Source organism: Nicotiana tabacum, chromosome 8, assembly GCF_000715075.1.
Source record: "Nicotiana tabacum cultivar K326 chromosome 8, ASM71507v2, whole genome shotgun sequence".
Taxonomy (NCBI): Eukaryota; Viridiplantae; Streptophyta; class Magnoliopsida; order Solanales; family Solanaceae; genus Nicotiana; species Nicotiana tabacum.
The window spans coordinates 206,695,091-206,714,119 of record NC_134087.1 but is presented as its reverse complement, the minus strand read 5'-3'; positions in this window follow the sequence as shown (position 1 = coordinate 206,714,119).

The following is a 19,029-nucleotide window of genomic DNA, read 5'->3' as shown; positions in this document are numbered from 1 at the left end:
TTCAGTTGGGCGAGTTTCTAAAGCTTATAAAGGTTTTACAAAAGTTTCCCCGAATTTACACTTTGGTCCACAACTTCCAGCAGAGTGAACAGTTCACCGCGGTCGCGGCCAACCGCGGTCGACCACGGTGAACGCTGAGCTTTCTGTCTCCCTTCATTAATCTGCCGCGGTTCGCCGCGGTGCCACCACGGTCGCGATGGCCTTCTTGCCTAGACCATTTATGTTTCTTTGTGTTCAGGTACTTCTCGAGTGGGCGTTTTTCTTCACATTATCGCCTCCAAAACACTCCATGTTGCTTCCTCTCATATAATATTCCTTGCTAAACAAAAGAACACTATTTAGAGCATTTTGTTGGCAATTTATCTATAAAACAACAACAAAGTATGGTTATATTAAGATGTAAATATCAACTATATAGCCTACTATCAACACCTCATACTTAAATCATTGCTAGTCCTCGAGCAATCCACCACACTCCATCAAGATTTCTTCCCTAAGCTTCTCCTTTAACAACTAACACCATGAACATTTTACAAAAAAAAATTGCACCTAGTAGTGAACAACCTTTACTCCAAGAGTCAAACCTTCTGTACCATGCACATCCGCACTTACTCAAACTACTCTATACAAGAGTCAAGACTTACCTTTACTTTGTGAATCACATGCCCTCACATCACACAAGAGAGTAGTTCCACATATAACTATAATTAAAACAAGTAGGAATTGAGATAGACAGAATTCTCTCACTCTCAGAAAGAACGTTCACATGCCACAAAGATGCACCATAGGCTTACCCGTAGTGTAATAATTTACTAATTGAGCTCATTCAGTCTAAGATCAATAGGACTTTACTTGGTTGTAATGTAGGCTAAGAGACAAGTAAGATATATTTAGGTATAGTGACTAACCTCCCTAAGCACTTTTTAATACAATTATATTAACTTAAAGATCATAGTTGTGCCAACCAACACTCCACCTCATTTGTTTAAAACATCCCCTTCTATTAGGTACAATTTGTACAAGCCACCACTTCTCAACCATTGTGAATATTATATATATATTTTCTTTTACGCTTCAACTTCTACCTCTTTTCTCTATCTCAATGGTTCCACTCAAAGACCAAACCACCACCCCACACTTTTCCTTTTGCATATTTCCATTACCGTTCAAGTGCTTATTGGGAGGTAAAAGGGTTCAAACAGCCAGCTATTCAAATAATTGGGTAAGGTTTGCAATGTGGTTGCCAAAGAATTAGGCTTATAGGCTCAACGGAGTTAACTACGATGTATTGCATTCAAGTGGGTCACTTTATATATCTGGCTCAACAAAGAATGCCTATATCACCTCTAAAACTGAAAGACCTACTATTTCGCTTTGCACACACACATGGAAGTTCTAGGCATCAAATATGAAATATGGAACACAGTAAAACTCACACACACATGACACATGACTCACTCCGGATTGGGTTATCAAGACATTATCTTTTGAGTGTTCAAGTTAGATGCAAACGTACAATTTTAAGGCACTCTAATAGGATTTAACCAATGAAGCTAGGTGGTGGACTCTAGTGTCTATCGTTTTCAGGTACTCCTAACCTAAAACTAAGAAGATCAAAAACAAAACTACCCATACCCGTTTCAAGCTAAACCCTTGAAAAAGAACCGTGACCCAAAGAAAAACCAAGGGGGAGTTACTACACTACCTAAAACAAAAAAAATCTTTTTGGTCTTTTCTCTAGACTACTTCCCTCAAGAAAACTGTCTAACGGATCCATCATCAGGAAGAGTCTCCATATTCCATTTTTTTTCCGACTTAGTCCCTCAAGAACCCCGCCGAAAGAGATCTGTCGTTGGGACAAGTCATTTACTATTTTAAGCTTTCCTAATGAACTATTACTCTACACCAAAACAATCAAAGCAAGACAAAACAAGCAAAATCAAACAGTCAATTATTACAAACATACAATGAAGTATCCCTACCCCACACTTAAAATGAAGACATGTCCCCATGGCTTAAAATTTAAAGAACAGTGAGGTTAAGGAACTTCCCTGAAGGCTCACTCATGATCGGAGACAGTTTCTGGGTTCACGTTGCATGCACGTCCCAACGCTCTCAACCAGCCCAAGAATTTCTTCTCCGATTTCACTTGTCTCTCGGCCACCGCATCAACACGGACACCCAAATCAGTGTCTGAGGTACGCAACCCAGCCATATCCTGCTCCAAAGCTATCATATGGGTGCTCTGGCATGGCTGTGATGGGCCTGCCACATCAACTCTCGGAGGAGGGGGAACCTCAGCTACCTCATCATCATCATCATCATCATCATCATCATCATCGGCCAAATCATCATCAGAGTCATCAACATTCACCACCGACTCTCATCCAATTCCAATTTTTCTCACCCAGAATGGGGCTTTTAGTAGCAATCTCCCATCAACCCGAGAGTCTTTAGGGACTCGAGCAATACGGCACAACCGGGTGATCAGCGAAGGGAAGTAGTGGCACTTGGTTAGCTCAGGTGATCAAATGAACATCTTTTCATGAATGAGCCGGGCCACATCAAAATCAGTATGGAACATAAAACAGTGGATTGCGGACGCCCGTGGTAGATTAACATCTATCGTGTTGCTGGATGGCAACAATCGACTGTTGACAATGGTGAGCCAACACTTGGCCTCCCAATTCAAACATTGGGAGTTGAGAGTAATCCTGTGCTTGATCCATAGGTATTCTCCGTCCGGCACACAGATAGTATCAAGAAGAGTGCCCCACAAGGCCCGTGTTCCGCTAAAAGTACGATAAGGATCAAAGTCACCCCGAAACACAAGCAGCATGTATACCCTGTGTGAGCACGTGATTTTTGCCCTATATTAATTACTCCCATAAATTCAAGAAAATAAATTTTCCCGTTATTTGCAATTTTTGTAGATTTTTCGTAGGATTTTTGCTAATTGTTTGCATTTGTCCATGCCTGTTTATTTTATTTAATTCATGAAAATACAAAAAATACACTGCATTTGCATTTAGGATCTAATTTTGCATTCTTGAAATAATTAGTAATTTAGTGTTTTATAAAAATGGAAATTCACAAAACATAGTTATTTCGCACCTTTTAATGTTAATTTTGATTTTAGTTGTTTTACTTTTAATTTGTTAGTTGTGTTAATTATTATTTAGGTCTAATTAGTGTTTTTAGGTTAATTAGATTCTAGGAATTAATTTAGATTTTAAATTTAATTTAGGAAAAGGAAGAAAAAACAATTTGTGAAAAATGATGAAAAGAAAAAGAATTAAAATGATAGGAGAATCAGATTTGGGTCGTTGGTTCGGAGCCCAAATGTTACCCATCAAATATCCGTCCAAACCCGCCTGTCCTAGCCCAATACCCGTCCTCTGACCCGATCCGTCTCCCCTCAAGACCAAACGACCCCGTTTAGATGGCTAACAGATCTGAGCCGTCGAGGTTGGTCTTATCCAATGGCTGGGAAGTAGGGGTGGATTTAATATAAATCTGTCCGAGCAAGCCCACCCCCCCTCTCAGAACCCCCATCTCGTCCATCTCCCAAACCCTAGAGACCGCAGCCCTCAAATCCCCATCTCCCCCACCTTGTTCCGCCTTACTCCGCCCACCGAAAATAGCCTCACGGCGGTTCCGGTGGTCTAATCACTACCAAATTAACACCTAGATTCCTCTCTTTCTCCTCTTCCCAAATCTCCAAACCCCTCCCTTGAATCCTACTGGAACTCGTCGAATCTTCAATCAAAAGGCAGACCAAAAATTTAACTTCTCCCAAACCACTCCAAAATTACACCACAAGATCACCACGTCCCCCTCGTTCCAAATCCCTGATTGGTTTCCCTTGAATCCTCATCAGACTCCCAAACACACGATTGGGATTAGGTTTGGCCGGAAATTTGCAAGATTTGAAGACTCGTCGCCATTCTTTACTGGTCCGGGTTTGTTTAGGTCATTTTTCTTTCTATTCCTTACTTTTTTGCTATTTAATTTCTGTTTCTTTGTTCTTTTCTCATCTTCTCCTACTTGTTCTATTAGTTTTCTGAATTTACTTCCCATCTTTCTGACATTTTCTTCACACCGTCCATTTGCATGTTAGTTTTGGGATGTGTTTAGTTATTATTTGTATTCTAGTGCTAAGTTTAGAGGTGTTAGGTTTTATTTCTGTTTGGGCCTAAACTTTTCAAGTCTTAAGACTCTGTAATTGATTATTTAAGAGTTTTCTGAGTCTTCAGTCTTGATTTGAATTGGGAAATCAAAGAATCCAAAAGAGAATCGAATTGGTTTTTTTTAACAGACCCATTAACACTCTGTATTGGGTCGATTTGGCCCATATTCTGCCTAGCCCAGGGGTAATAACAGGGGTCGTAAAGGGTAAGTTAGGAATTCTGGTTTAGGGAATCTTTGAAAACTGATTGAGGAAGTTTCTAGGAAGCTGGGGTGGTGGCTAATTTGAAATCTGATTTTTAGACTAAGGTTTCCTAAGCAAAAATGAAAATTGCAAAAGGGTCTAGGTGCAAATTTGATACTCCTTTAGCTACCCTAAATTCCTTGTCTATAAAGGCTCTCTAACTTGGCATTCAAGGCAGAAATTCAGAGATAACAAATCCAGAAAAAAAATGGCTGAAAATTTCAATAAAATCACTGTTTCATTGAACTTCTTCTGTGATTTTTGAAGTTTTCAATTTCTGAAACAATTTCTGATTCATCTGGGGTAGAAATGGATTGAATTTGGGGTTGTAAAAGTTTGGTTTGAAGTTTGCTGGGTGATTGTTCGATTGAACTGTGTTTTTTTTAGACTGTTGCACATCCTGTTTGTGGTTTGAAATTGGTTTTACTGGTTATTTCCTGCTGCTGAAGTTCTGGTTCTGTTACTGCCTACTGTTACCTCACCTCTTTTTCCCTTTCAAATTCCAGGTACATGTTCTCGAGACTCATACAATGTGATACTCAAATTGAGGATTGAAAATGGAAATGGAATGATGAAGTTAAATTTTTAAGTTACTGAATCGTAACTTAGCTTTATTTCTTTTGTATATGAATCTCTTCTGCTTCATGCTTCTCATAGTTAAGTTCTCTCATGTATAGTCGATCATGCTGTTAAATGTTACATGTGTACTTTAGGATTTAAATATGGTCCTGTTTGAATCTAGTTGATGCGGAACATTTTGGACCTGATGTAGTGTGTGCTAAATGAGTCAGAAGTTGGATCCTACATCCTCTTATGTATTTAAGTAAAAGGACTGTATTAGAGCTATCTTTTGCTGTATGATTCACTTAAATTGTCATGACATACGTGTCATGTTTAAACAACATTCAGATTCACGAAATAGCTAATTGAATGGGTTCTAGGTTGTGGTCAGTTTTCTTTTTCTTTACAAGCTACTTCCGGACATGTACTGTTAACAATATTCAAAGCTTCTGGGTATACTAGTTATTGGTTAGTGATGAGACTTATCAACTCGTGTTTTACTTGTAATTGTGATTGTTTTGCTTTAGCGTAGACTCTATATTGAGTCTGGGATCTTCAACCTTGTTCTTTAAAGGCTTTGAGCTCATTGAGCCTTGGATACTGAAGTCCTTTGCAAAGAAAAGGCCTGCTGCCGCTACTTGGACTTGCTTCTTGAGCCCAGTAGCTTGCTCGTTTGGTTCACTGGATGTTTCCCTTTATAAGCGGATTTGTTTAATACATTTAAAAATAGAAATAGACATTTAGTTAGTTAATTTGTGTTGATTAGTTAAGGTTCAGAAATAATTGTTAGTCCGATCTCGCTCTGCTTATAATTTTGAGTGACTTGTAGCCAGTCGACTTGGGCTTAAACGTCGACTCTGAGATTATGAGCCTGATACGGGCCCAGTTGACGAAAGTCAAGGCCAACTGAGTCTGCCTGGGGTATGACCTTGGACAGTTATCTCACTTAAGAAATTGGGTTCACGTTTGGGCCCAAATCTGAAGGCACCTGTGTGTAGGATTTCGACCTAAAGTTTTTTTTAGCTAGAATTCTCAAGTTCATTTATCGCCTGAACTGATTAGTATTTAATTATGAGGTGAGTTGTATCAAATAAAATGACAATTGCGTGGCCTTCATTTCAATTGACATCATTTTGATCCTTAGAATTCGAGGTGCGCCATTTAGCAAAATTTCATGGCCCTCGCAAAGTTGCAAACGTGTAGCTGCTTTAGGCACGTCATTTAATAATATTATCTTCCTAAATTCGGGTGCGCATTTATGTGACCCAAATCCAAATCTCAACAATGTCAAAATATGTCGAAGACCGCGGTGCATTTATGTGACGTGGTTCAAAACGTATTTTAAATGACGTTGCAATCTTCCTTTAAACTAAATAAAAGTGGTTATAAAGTTAAAACAGAACCATAGGTTAAAACATGTATTAAAATCAGATAATTAAGCCAATTATAACAGTTGAGCGACCGTGCTAGAACCACAGAACTCGAGAATGCCTAACACCTTCTCCTGAGTTAACAGAATTCCTTACCCGGATTTCTAGTTCGCGGACTATTAAACAGAGTCAAGCTTTTCCTCGATTTGGGATTCAACCGGTGACTTAGGACACCATAAATTATCCCAAGTGGCGACTCTGAATACTTTGATAAATAATCTCGTTTCGATTGTCACTTTAAGTTGGAAAAAACTCCCTTATATACCCCCTTTACGGGTGTAGGTAAAAGGGAGGTGTGATACCCTGCGGATGGCGTCAAGGGATGCATTTACCGGGGTATTTCTCACTATCACAACCCCATTATCATGTTTTGGCAGGTTTGCATAGAACTCCCTTACTAACTAAACATTAGCCTCCTCCGGTACCTCGAAGAAGATGTCCAGCTGTCACCGCTGCAGCTCATTTAACATATTGGGGCATTCCACCTCCAAATCCATTCGATCAATGTGTACCTCTGGTTGTAGCTTCTTGGTTGCTTTCTGGCTGTACCTATTCTTCGTTGCACTGGAGACAAACCAAGTGCTATCGAACTGAGGTGCACTGGCTTGGCTCCTAGATCGTAAGGAGCTTCCCGGTCCACTGATGGAGGGTCCAATGTTTCGTCTCTTCCTGGAGGAGCTCATTGTAACTGTCATACAACGAAACACCTATTAGTGAGTGCGCAAAATATGTGACTATGGATGGTTACTCAGACTTCACCATACCCATGTCACAATAGCTCCTTATATCCCCATTAGGGCAATTTCCCAAACACCTTATGAGCAAGGCACTACCCAGCCACATCTAGCCCTCATGGGTACATCCAAATTCTTCCCCAATCAAGTATACTACCACCCCACACCCCACACTTACGTTATTCAATCACCCACCAATAACACCGTTCAAACATGCAATTCACAACCCCTTCACCAAGCAAACTTAAAAACGAAATAGAAAAGCTTAACAAGAAGAAAAGGAGTATACCAACAATTACATCTCAACACAACTTAAAATTACATAAACTACAACACAATATAACACAATGCCAAAGAAAAGAAAGAGAAGAGTTAAGACCTTACCTTAAAGGGGGAAGGAGGAGAGGAATTGGAGATGGGGGTAGTGTGAGTGAAGGAGAAGAAGAAGAAGAAGAAGAGAGGAATTGGGGAGGTTAGGGTTTAGAGAGAGAGAGAGAGAGAGAGAGAGAGAGAGAGAGAGAAATTGGGAATATGTGGGAGGGGTCGTGTTTTGGGTTTAAGGGGGGGGTGGGTTGTAAAATTAAAAGAGGAAGAAAAGAATGAAGAAAAATGAAAAAAAATTAAAATTACCTGGACCGACCGTGGTCCACCGCGGCCGCGGTGGGTTTTAAAATCTGAGGCAGAAAGTTTACACCTCACCGCGGTCGCGGTGGGAAGAAAAATTCTAGGCAGAATGTTTGGCTTCCACCGCGGTTTGCCGCGGTTCACCGCAGTCGCTGTGCTTTTTTTTTTTTAAGTTACATGAACAACTAATCAACACACTCGTGGGTTGCCTCCCACGCAATGCCTGATTTAACGCCGCGGTACGACGCAAATATTTGATCATCACTCCTCATCCACGTACTGAGGCTCTCCCAAAGTGATTACCACTCTATCCCCTTTTTCATGAGACATGCCAAGGTAATGTTTCAACCTTTGCGCATTTACTGTGAACTTGTTTGTCCCGTCTTCTAATTCAATCTCTACAGCTCCACTTAAGAACAATTGCACCACTCTGAAGGGTTCTGACCATCGAGACTTTAACTTACCTGGGAACAATCTCAATCTCGAGTTGTATAACAACACTAGATCTCCGGGTTTGAAGTTTCGATCCAAGATGTGCTTATCATGCATTAATTTCATCCTTTCTTTGTATAATCTAGCACTCTCAAAGGCCTGGAACCTGAATTCCTCGAGCTCATGTAATCCCGTGACTCTGTTAGTGCCTGCTGTCTCCATGTCTAAGTTCAACTGCCTCAATGCCCAAAGTGCTTTATGCTCTAGCTCAACTGGGAGGTGGCATGCCTTACCAAACACCAACCTGTACGGTGACATCCCAATTGGGGTTTTGAAGGCTGTGCGGTATGCCTACAATACATCATCCAATTTCTTTGCCCAGTCAGTCCTTGTTGCATTCACTATTTTTGTGAGGACACTTTTAATCTCCCTATTGGACACTTCAACTTGCCCGCTTGATTGTGGGTGGTACGGGGTGGTCACTTTATGATGAACTCCATATTTTTCCAACTGCCGTACAAATGCTCTATTGCAGAAATGGGTTCCGCCATCACTGAGTATAGCTCTTGGGGTACCAAAACGCGTGAAAATGTTCTTCTTTAGAAAGCCTAGTACTCCCTTAGCATTATTGGTCGGAAGAGCCACTGCTTCGACCCACTTGGAGACATAGTCAACTGCTACCAATATGTACTTGTTACCATACGAGCTGACGAATGACCCCATAAAGTCAGTCCCCCACATGGCAAAAATCTCCACCTCTTGAATTGTGGTCATTGGCATCTCGTGTCTACGAGATATGTTGCCAGTTCTTTGGCATTCATCGCAGCTTTTAACCCAAGCATGGGCATCCTTGAACAGAGTAGGCCAGTACAAGCCTGACTCCAACACCTTAGCTGCTGTACGAATCCCTCCAAAGTGTCCACCATATGGTAAAGCATGGCAAGCCTGCAAAATAGAATGTTGATCTTTCTCGGGGATACACCTCCGGATCATGTTATCTACACATATTTTAAACAATAGAGGTTCATCCCAATAACAATGTCGACAATCACGAAAGAACTTTTTCTTTTGAATTGAGGAGAGTTCATAAGGTACAATACCACTTTCTAAATAATTAGCAATATCAACATACCTAGGTGCCTCCTCCATTGTCATTGCCAGTAATTGTTCATCTGGGAATGTCTCTGTTATATCCTCAACCTCTATCTTCTTTTCAGCTCCTTCCAACCTTGAGAGGTGGTCAGCTACTTGGTTCTCTGTCCCTTTCCGGTCACGTATTTCCAGATCAAATTCTTGTAACAGAAGAACCTAGCGAATCAAGCGTGGCTTTGACTCCTTCTTTTCTATCAGGTATCTAATTGTTGCATGGTCAGTGTAAACGTAAACAATAACTTTCGAGGCAATCAAATATGACCTGAATTTATCGAATGCAAAAACAACAGACAACATCTCCTTTTCCGTCACAGTGTAATTGAGTTGTGCACCACTCAGCATTCTGCTTGCATAATAAATCAGGTGCATCAGTTTACCCTATCGCTGCCCCAAGACTGCTCATATGGCGTAGTCACTGGCATCGCACATGAGCTCAAATGGTTGCTCCCAGTTGGGTGCCACAATGATGGGTGCAGTCACCAATCTTTTCTTCAGTTCCTCAAATGCCAGCCTGCATTCATTAGAAAACACAAAGGGGTGATCCTTTTCAAGGAGTTTGCATAATGGGTTAGCAATTTTGGAGAAATCTTTGATGAATCGCCTGTAGAACCCGGCATGCCCAAGGAAACTTCTGACCGCCTTGACCGAAGTGGGCAGTTGTAGTTTTTCAATCACATCAACCTTGGCATGGTCGACCTCAATTCCCTTACTGGACATTCGATGTCCCAGGACTATCCCTTCATGTACCATAAAATGACACTTTTCCCAGTTCAACACTAAATTTGTCTCCACACATCTTTTAAGCACTCTTCTTAAGTTGTGAAGATAGTCCTCGAATGAATCTCTCACCATGGAGAAATCATCCATAAAGACCTCTATAATATCCTCCACCATGTCTGTGAAAATGGCTAACATGCACTATTGAAATGTCGCCGGTGCATTGCAAAGCCCAAAAGGCATTCTCCGGAAGGCGAAGATGCCATATGGACAAGTGAAGGATGTTTTCTCTCTATCTTTATGGGCTATTGATATCTGATTGTATCCCGAATAACCATCCAAGAAATAGAAGTGCGAGCGCCCGACCAGCCTATCCAACATTTGGTCAATGAAAGGCAAGGGGAAGTGGTCTTTCCGGGTGGCTGTGTTCAATTTTCGGTAATCCATGCAAATTCGCCATCCTGTGACTGTAGGAGTTGAGATCAACTCATTGTTCTCATTTTGCACAACAGTCATTCCCCCCATTTTCGGCACACATTGGACAGGACTGACCCAATTGCTATCATAGGTGGGGAAGATGATTCTCGCATCTAACCATTTGATCACTTCCTTCTTTACCACCTCCTTATGTTCGGGTTCAGCCTTTGTTGATGTTCTCTAGAAGGTTTGTGCCCTTCTTCCAAGATAATCTTGTGCATACAGAAGGCTGGGCTGATACCCTTTAGGTCTGCCATGGTCCAGCCAATGGCAGTCTTGCTTTCCTGCAGTACTTTTAAGAGTTGTTCTACCTGCACATCTAACAAACCAGATGATATAATAATAGGCAACGTAGAATCGGGGCCTAAGAAAATGAACCTGAGGTGAGCTGGAAGTGGCTTCAGCTCCAACTTGGGTGGTTCCTCTACCGATGGTTTTGCTGGAGGTGTAGCCCTTTTTTCTAACTCAAGGGACTCAAACTAAGATTCCCTTTTCCAGAATCCTTGGCCTTCAAGTTCCATGACCCACTCAGCTAACCCTTTACCATCCATCTCCTCTAAATTTGTCAGGCATGCCTCCAATGGATCTTTAGCAGTCAGGGTCACATCATCTTTTTGCAGGATCACATCCACTGCCTTCACTAGAGAGCAATTCACATGTTTACTGGGTCTCCTCATAGATTGCTGAACATTGAATATGACTTCTTCATCATTCATCTCATTTTAATTCCCCAGTCTCACAATCGATCAGGGATCTCCCAGTGGCCAAATATGGCCTACCTAAAATGATAGGTATCTCCTCGTCTACCTGACAATCCAGAATAACAAAGTCTGCAGGGAACACGAATTTCCCCACTTGCACCAATACATCATCAAGAATCCCCGTAGGTCTTTTTACCGTGTGGTCAGCCAGCTGCAACAACATCGAAGTTGGTCTAGCTCTGCCAATGCCTTTGCAAAGGCGTAACTCCCAATCGTGCACGGAATAGTAAAGCTACCTGGGTAGGACATCTTTTGAGCCATCGGTCTAGTCACTACTGCGCTGCAGGTCTGTGTTAGAGTTACTGTGGATAAATTCTGAAAATCAAACTTCTGTGACATTAGGTCTTTCATCATCTTTGCATAACCTGGCATCTCCCTCAAGGCATCTATCAAAGGAATATTCAACTGAATTTGACACAGCATCTCCATGAATTTCTTATATTGTTCTTCCTTCTTTTGTTTTACCAGTCTCTGAGGGAATGGTGCAGGTATCACCCTTTGTGCACTGCTTGTTGGCTTCTCTTTGTTGGGGTTATGTGGCACAGGAGGCACCACCTATTCTGTAGATTGTTCATTTACCTTAGCCTTACCCTTTTTATCTTGACCCTGTTCAACTACCACTTCAGTCAGATTTGTTGGTTCATTTACCTCTAGTGGAATTGGCGTGGCTGACGTAGTCTCCTTGATGGCTTGTGCAATCTCCTACTCTTTGTCTAAATCTCTCCCATTCCGAAAACTTACTGCCATTAGCTGATTCGGGTTTTTCTCCTTGGGGTTAATATTTGTATCCGTTGGCAATGTTCCGTGGGGGCGATTGCTTAAAGCCATAGACAACTGCCCCAACTGAGTTTTGATGTTCTTTATAGCTGAATCATGTACTGCTAACTTTTCTTGCATCTTACCGTTTGTCCCAATGAGTTGCTGGAGCATCCCCCTGATCTCTACCATGTTGTTATCTTGCTGCTGAGGAGGTGGCTGATATGTCAACTGTTGCTGGTTCTGTTGTGGGTAGCCTTGTTGTCTCGGGTGGTATGACACCATTTGGCCTTGAGTTTGCATGCCCCCAGGCTGAGGCATGTTGGGTCTATATTGCTGATTTGGTGCCGGTCTCCACTGTTGTCCTCCTTGTCTCTGACCCCCAAAGTTGTTAACATAATTCATATCTTCCCTTGCCCCTTGATTTTCACCTTCTCCGCTCCATGAACACACATAGGACTGATTAACACAGGGTGTACACAATCCTCCATTTGTCATGTCAACAATATGCACCTGTTTGGTACCCGTCTCATCTATCTTCTTTGTCAAAATACTCATCTGGGTTAGAAGTGTGGCCATGTTCTCCGCCTGCGAATTATTTGGGTCAAGGGGCACTGAATGCACTATGGGTTCCAGGTTGTACCTCTAGTCATCCATCCCGAATTCTGGGACATCTTGTCAAGAAGGACCTTTCACTCGGTGAATGTCTTACTCAAAAATACACCTCCAGCTGAAGCATCCACATTGTCCTCTAGATTGTCAGCTAATCCCATGTAGAATCTCTGGCCAAGCATCTGGTCGGAATGCCATGGTGTGGACACTTCACCAGCATCCCTTTAAATATTTCCCAAGTTTCTTGCAAGATCTCAGTCGGCTGCTGCTTGTACTACAATATTTCATCAATCTGCCTTGCAGTCTTGTTGAGTGGGTAGAACTTATTCAAAAATTGCTTTACTAATTCCTCCCAAGTGACAATGGACTTGATTGGGAGCGAATTCAGCCAAGTCTGAGCTTCCTTAGTCACAGAGAACAGGAACAGTAATAGCTTGATAGCTTCTGGGGTCACATTTGGCTGCCTTTGAGTCACACAAATTGATAGAAAATTTTTCAAATGTTGTTGAGGGTCTTCAATGTGTGACCCGGAGAACAATCCCTTATTTTACAGCAGATGCAGCATGTTGTTGGTGATCTGGAATGTCTCCGCTGGTATTGTGGGTACAGCTATGGCAGTTGCCAGGTTGTCAGCTGTGGGTTGAGCCCAATTATAAAGTGCATGTTCTGGCAGAAGAGGTGCCACCACTCTAACATTTGGGTCAGCTTGCTCATCCCTGATGTTTCCGTTGACGTTCTCTACGTCACCCATGTTAAAGTCAAGCTGATGTGATTGTTGTGATTGTTGGATCCTCCTATTGGCACGGTTTAATGCCCTGAATGTTTTCTCGGGGTCTGAAAGTCCTTCAAGTAGTTCTCCAGTCCTCGAAGAATTTCTAGGCATACACCTAAATTCCACAAGAGTTCAAACGTTAGAATTTCATGACCTTTGAAATTTGATTTGAACTAATAATTTTTAACACTACTTCTAAGTTGTAATAAGTAACACCGTTAGTTCCCCAGCAACCACGCTAAAATTTGATAACGCCCAACTATGCCTTTTAAAAGACAAAGCGGTCGCTGCAAATATAATCTGGTTTTAAGTCCGGAATCGAATCCTTAGGGAACTAACTTATCTATTACACTTTTCAGCAATGTTATTATCAACTCAATCACTTTCTAGATACAATATTTTTGATCAATAAAGACTGGGTTCTTTTTTTTAACTACTTCACTACTACTAAAAATAACAATAAGCTAAAACAAAGATAATTCAATGGTAAAAAGGTCTAGGGCAGTTATTTCCCCAATTGCTAGTTTAGGTCTTGACTCTTCCACTATAATCTCGCCGTAATACTCTATGAGGATTAAGAGTTATGGGCTATCGTAATTATCTCTCGATCACTACAATAATTTACTAGAGCATTCTCTCGAACTACTTTAGCTGACTATGGTTATGCAACTCTAAATTATCTCACCAAAGTTTTGTTATCTCTAAACCCACTTTTAAGTTCAAGTAATGAATCTCTTCAATTACCGAAAAGTGGTGTTATTCAACAGCTATCTAAACTAATATTCTTTCTCAAGAAATATAAAGTAATTAGACACGATTAATCAAGGGCCCATTCAATTAATCACCATACAAAACATAGTTGAACAATCATATCGTAAATCCGGCTCGATTATAACAACTTGAGTCAAGACTTCAACCAACAATTGGTTCCATCAACCCTAGATAAGTGTTTAGCTACTAATAACAAAATAAGAGAGAACTACTAAATTATTAATAATATAAAATTGCAAGAATTAAAAGGAGATAGAAAAACTCTAATGTTTGGTTGATCTTCTCACACTTGTTTTTCCTCCAAAAGTAGTCTAAAATTAGCTTCCTCCTTCAGTTGGGCGAGTTTCTAAAGCTCATAAGGATTTTACAAAAGTTTCCCCGAATTTACATTTTGGTCCACAACTTCCAGTGGAGTGAACAGTTCACCGCGGTCGACCGCGGTGAACGCTGAGCTTTCTGTCTCCCTTCATTAATCTACCGCGGTTCACTGCGGTGCCACCACGGTCGCGGTGGCCTTCTTGCCTAGACCATTTATGCTTCTTTGTGTTCGGATACTTCTCGAGTGGGCGTTTTTCTTCACATTATCGCTTCCAAAACACTCCATGTTGCTTCCTCTCATATAATATTCCCTGCTAAATAAAAGAACACTATTTAGAGCATTTTGTTGGCAATTTGTCTATAAAACAACAACAAAGTATGGTCATATTAAGGTGTAAATATCAACTATATAGCCTACTAGTATCAGCGATCGTTGATTTCAGGCCGGGTATCTGTGGAGATGCAAGGTAGTTGCCAGCGTCTGCAGGACCTTGTTACTCCTTTTGTCATTTCTTATTTTGGACAGTTAGACAGTTATATTTCTTAATTCATAGTTTTACACGCTCATGACTTAGTGACATCCCGATGTTTGGGGCTCGTTTCCGTAGTTTATATTATTTATATTTAGAGTTGTTTTAGTTTATCAAGAATTAAATTATTGGAAGTGTTTTATTAAATTCTTATAATCAAATTAGTAGTAATATTTTGGGATAGGCTTGCCTTGTAACACAATAGGCGCCATCACGACCATAGTTAGATTTTGGGTCATGACAACTATAAATAATATTATACTGTGAAACAATTTTTGGGTGTTTTTCAAGATTATATAAAAATTAAAATAGATAAAAATAGGTTAAAATAGTATTACTACATTAAGTACTAATAAACCTTAAATTAAATAGACTTGAAACTATTTTTGTGTTTTCAATTTTTTTTAAATACTAAATAAAATAACAATAAAAATAGTATATTAGAATCCTAGAAAAATTTAAATAGCTCAAATAAATATATAAAATATTCGAAACTTCTAATATAGCTTGAAGACGTGGCAGGTCAAAAATTACATGTCTACAAGCACTATGGTCTCGTAGAGGGGTGTCAAATAGGCAGTTTGGACTGATTTTGGGCAGGTCAAACGGGTTGAGTCAATAAATGGGCGGGTCAATTGATCCACCCAAAAGTAGCTTGGGCTCATATAGGCTGGGTCAAGTTGGGTTAAAGTTCTACCAAGTTTCAAAACAGCCTTGCGGCCCAAGCAAGTAGCCCAACTAATTAGGGTAACAGAAACGCAACTCTTGCCACTATCCAAATCCAAAAGAGAGAGCGAGAGAAAGAAAAAACTTGCATTTTCATCAGCTGCGAAGATAAATGAATCACTCGATTGAAAGGTTAGCTTTTGATCTATTTTTCTTAATGCTTTTTCCAGTTCACTTACTTTTAATTAATGCTTGTATGCGGTAAAACACATTAAATTCTTGTTCCATTTGCATATTTTGTGTGGATTAATTTGAAACAAGCTAAATTTTTGGAGCGATTGTTACAAAAATTGTATTCACAGTTGTTTTGAGGATTACGATTGTTTAAATTAGTGTTTATGTACTTTTGAGTATCTAGAAAAGCTAGTTATAAGGATTTAGGGTTTAGCTGCCTGCTATTACTCCCAATTAGATATATGTTCACTAATTTGTTCACTGTGGCCTCATGCCCAATGCACAAAGCATGAAATGCAGCCTCAGGCCCAAATACAGGTGTCCAACATTCAAGAATATAAAACGAGGAACTGAGAATCATATTACAATACATGATACTGAAATAATAAGCCATACCAAGTTACATGATACTGGAATAGTGAATATGATTAGACTGAGATGAGTATTCATAATAAGTTGATTTATCATAACTGAAACTCATAGAATATCGAATGATTATGAGACTATGCCATCTAGAGAATAGAATTTCTACTATTATTCATGAGGAAACTGGTAATGGTCATAATGAATGGGACATAGGGAGAATCATAAACATTCCCAAACGTAAAAAGTTTACTTACATACCTCAATTTTCGCCCCTTAGTGATACTACAATGATCCATAATACTAAGAAACTTCAATCTACAATAACAATATCCAATGGAACCCAATATTAGTAACAAATTCCATAACTTAAGCCATTTAGGCATATTATCAAACACCTTGTAGGCCTAAATCTCTACAACTCATCGTCATATAATTAGTTCATCCAACTACCACCATTCATCAACAATTTATCCCACTATTATGATTAACCAATTTATAACTCCCAAAATCACATATATGACCATCCATCCACACTCAACCAACAAAGTTCCATTAAATAAATATCTTTCAATCTCTATAATAGTTGTGTAATCAAATTGGAAACTTATGGTTTCTAATGACCATACCAAGAGTTCCAATACTTATTCATACTCATATTACCTTAATAAATTCATACATGTAAGTATAAGGGTGTAGGATTACCTTTTTGGAAGAAATCTGCAAAACCCTCCTTTGAGTTCTTGAAGAAATCCCTTGAAGATCTAAGTATTTTATGCGTAGATTTCATCAATACTAGTGTATAAATGATGGAATTCATACCAAGATAATGGGGATTACTTACCTTGAAGATGGGAGGGGTTGGAGGTCTTGAGAGGGTGGAGGAAAACCCTAAAATTCGTCCAAATAAAGTGGGAAAAATAAACCCCCGAAGGTTTTATATCAAAATAGGGTCGGGTTGACAAATAAATGAAGATTTGCACAGCCGTGGCGCATGGGGCGGCGCGGTAATGGAAAATGTGTTTAGAAATGAAATTTGTAGGTGCTCTATTAATATACACAGCCGCGGCGCATGGGGCGTCGCGGTAGTGTAAAATTCTGCGCTGGTTTTGGTAAGTTGGTCATAACTTCTGGTAGGAGTGTCCAAATGTTGAACAGTTTGAAGCGTTAGAAACTATACTCAAAGATCTTTCATTTGATGGGTTTTGAATCACATAATACCTTATATAAATGTAGATATGTTCGTGCAAAGTTTGGTCTTGTGTGTGCTCATTTGAAATTTTAGTTTGTCATGAAATTTTCAAACTTGACTTAGACTTAGGCCTCTCCTTGGACCCCAAATCACTTATGATATGCCTCGTACACTTATTATCATAACCAATTGATAACCATCACATGAATAATCATTTAATACATACACAATGGATTTAAATTTATGGGGTGTTACATTATCTCCCCCCTTGGGATCATTCGTCCTCGAATGATGGTCCTGGCTGCAACTACAACTATCTATGGTCATTAAACGAGTGTTATGGAGATATGAAAATACTGAAATATTATGAATACATGTATATTAAACTGAACGAGCACGTGATCACTAAATACTAAGCTGAGTAAATACTGAAGGACATAGAGATTATAATATAAGACCTGAATGGAAAGGTTAATTACCTTTCACATTTTCCTTTTGCTCTCCAAAGAGATGGGGATATCTGGACTTCAGGTCCTCCTCGGCTTCCCATGTAGCCTCTTCAACCTTTTGATTCCTCCAAAGCGCTTTTACTGAAGCAATTTCCTTAGTTCTGAGCTTGCGGATTTGTCGATCAAGAATAGCCACTGGAATTTCCTCATAAGATAGGCTGTCCTTAACCCTTATAATCTCCGTAGGAACCACAAGTGACGGGTCTCCCATGAATTTCTTCAACATGGACACAAGAAATACTGGGTGTACAGTAGCTAGTTCCTGTGGCAATTTTAACTCATAAGCCACATGTCCTATCCTTCGCAGGATTCTATATGGCCCAATATAGCGGGGACTAAGCTTCCCCTTCTTCCCAAATCTCATAACGCCTTCCATGGGAGATACTTTCAGAAACACCCAATCATCAACTTGGAACTCTAAGTCTCTATGTTGTACGTCCGAACAGGACTTTTGGCGACTTTGAGCTGTCTTCAAATGCCTTTGTATCAAGTTGACTTTCTCCATAGCCCAATAGTCCAACTCGGGTCCTAACAACTCCGCTTCTCCGACTTCAAACCAACCAATTGGTGATCTACACCTTCGCCCATACAGAGCTTCGTACGGTGCCATCTTGATACTAGATTGATAGCTATTATTATAAGCAAACTCAATGAAAAGTAGATGATCATCCCAGTTACCTTTAAAATCAATAACACATGCCCTCAACATATCCTCAAGAGTCTGAATGGTGCGTTCCGCCTGGCCATCTGTCTGAGGATGAAAAGCGGTGCTGAGGTTCACCCTTATGCCCAATCCCTTTGGAAAGGATTTCCAAAAGTTTGTTGTGAACTGAGCACCACGATCTGATATAATGGACAAAGGAGTCCCATGCAATCGAACAATTTCTTTGATATCCAACTTGGCATAATCCTCGGCCGAATCTGTAGTCTTCACTGGCAAGAAGTGAGCTGACTTGGTAAGTCTTTCTACAATCACCCAAATCGAA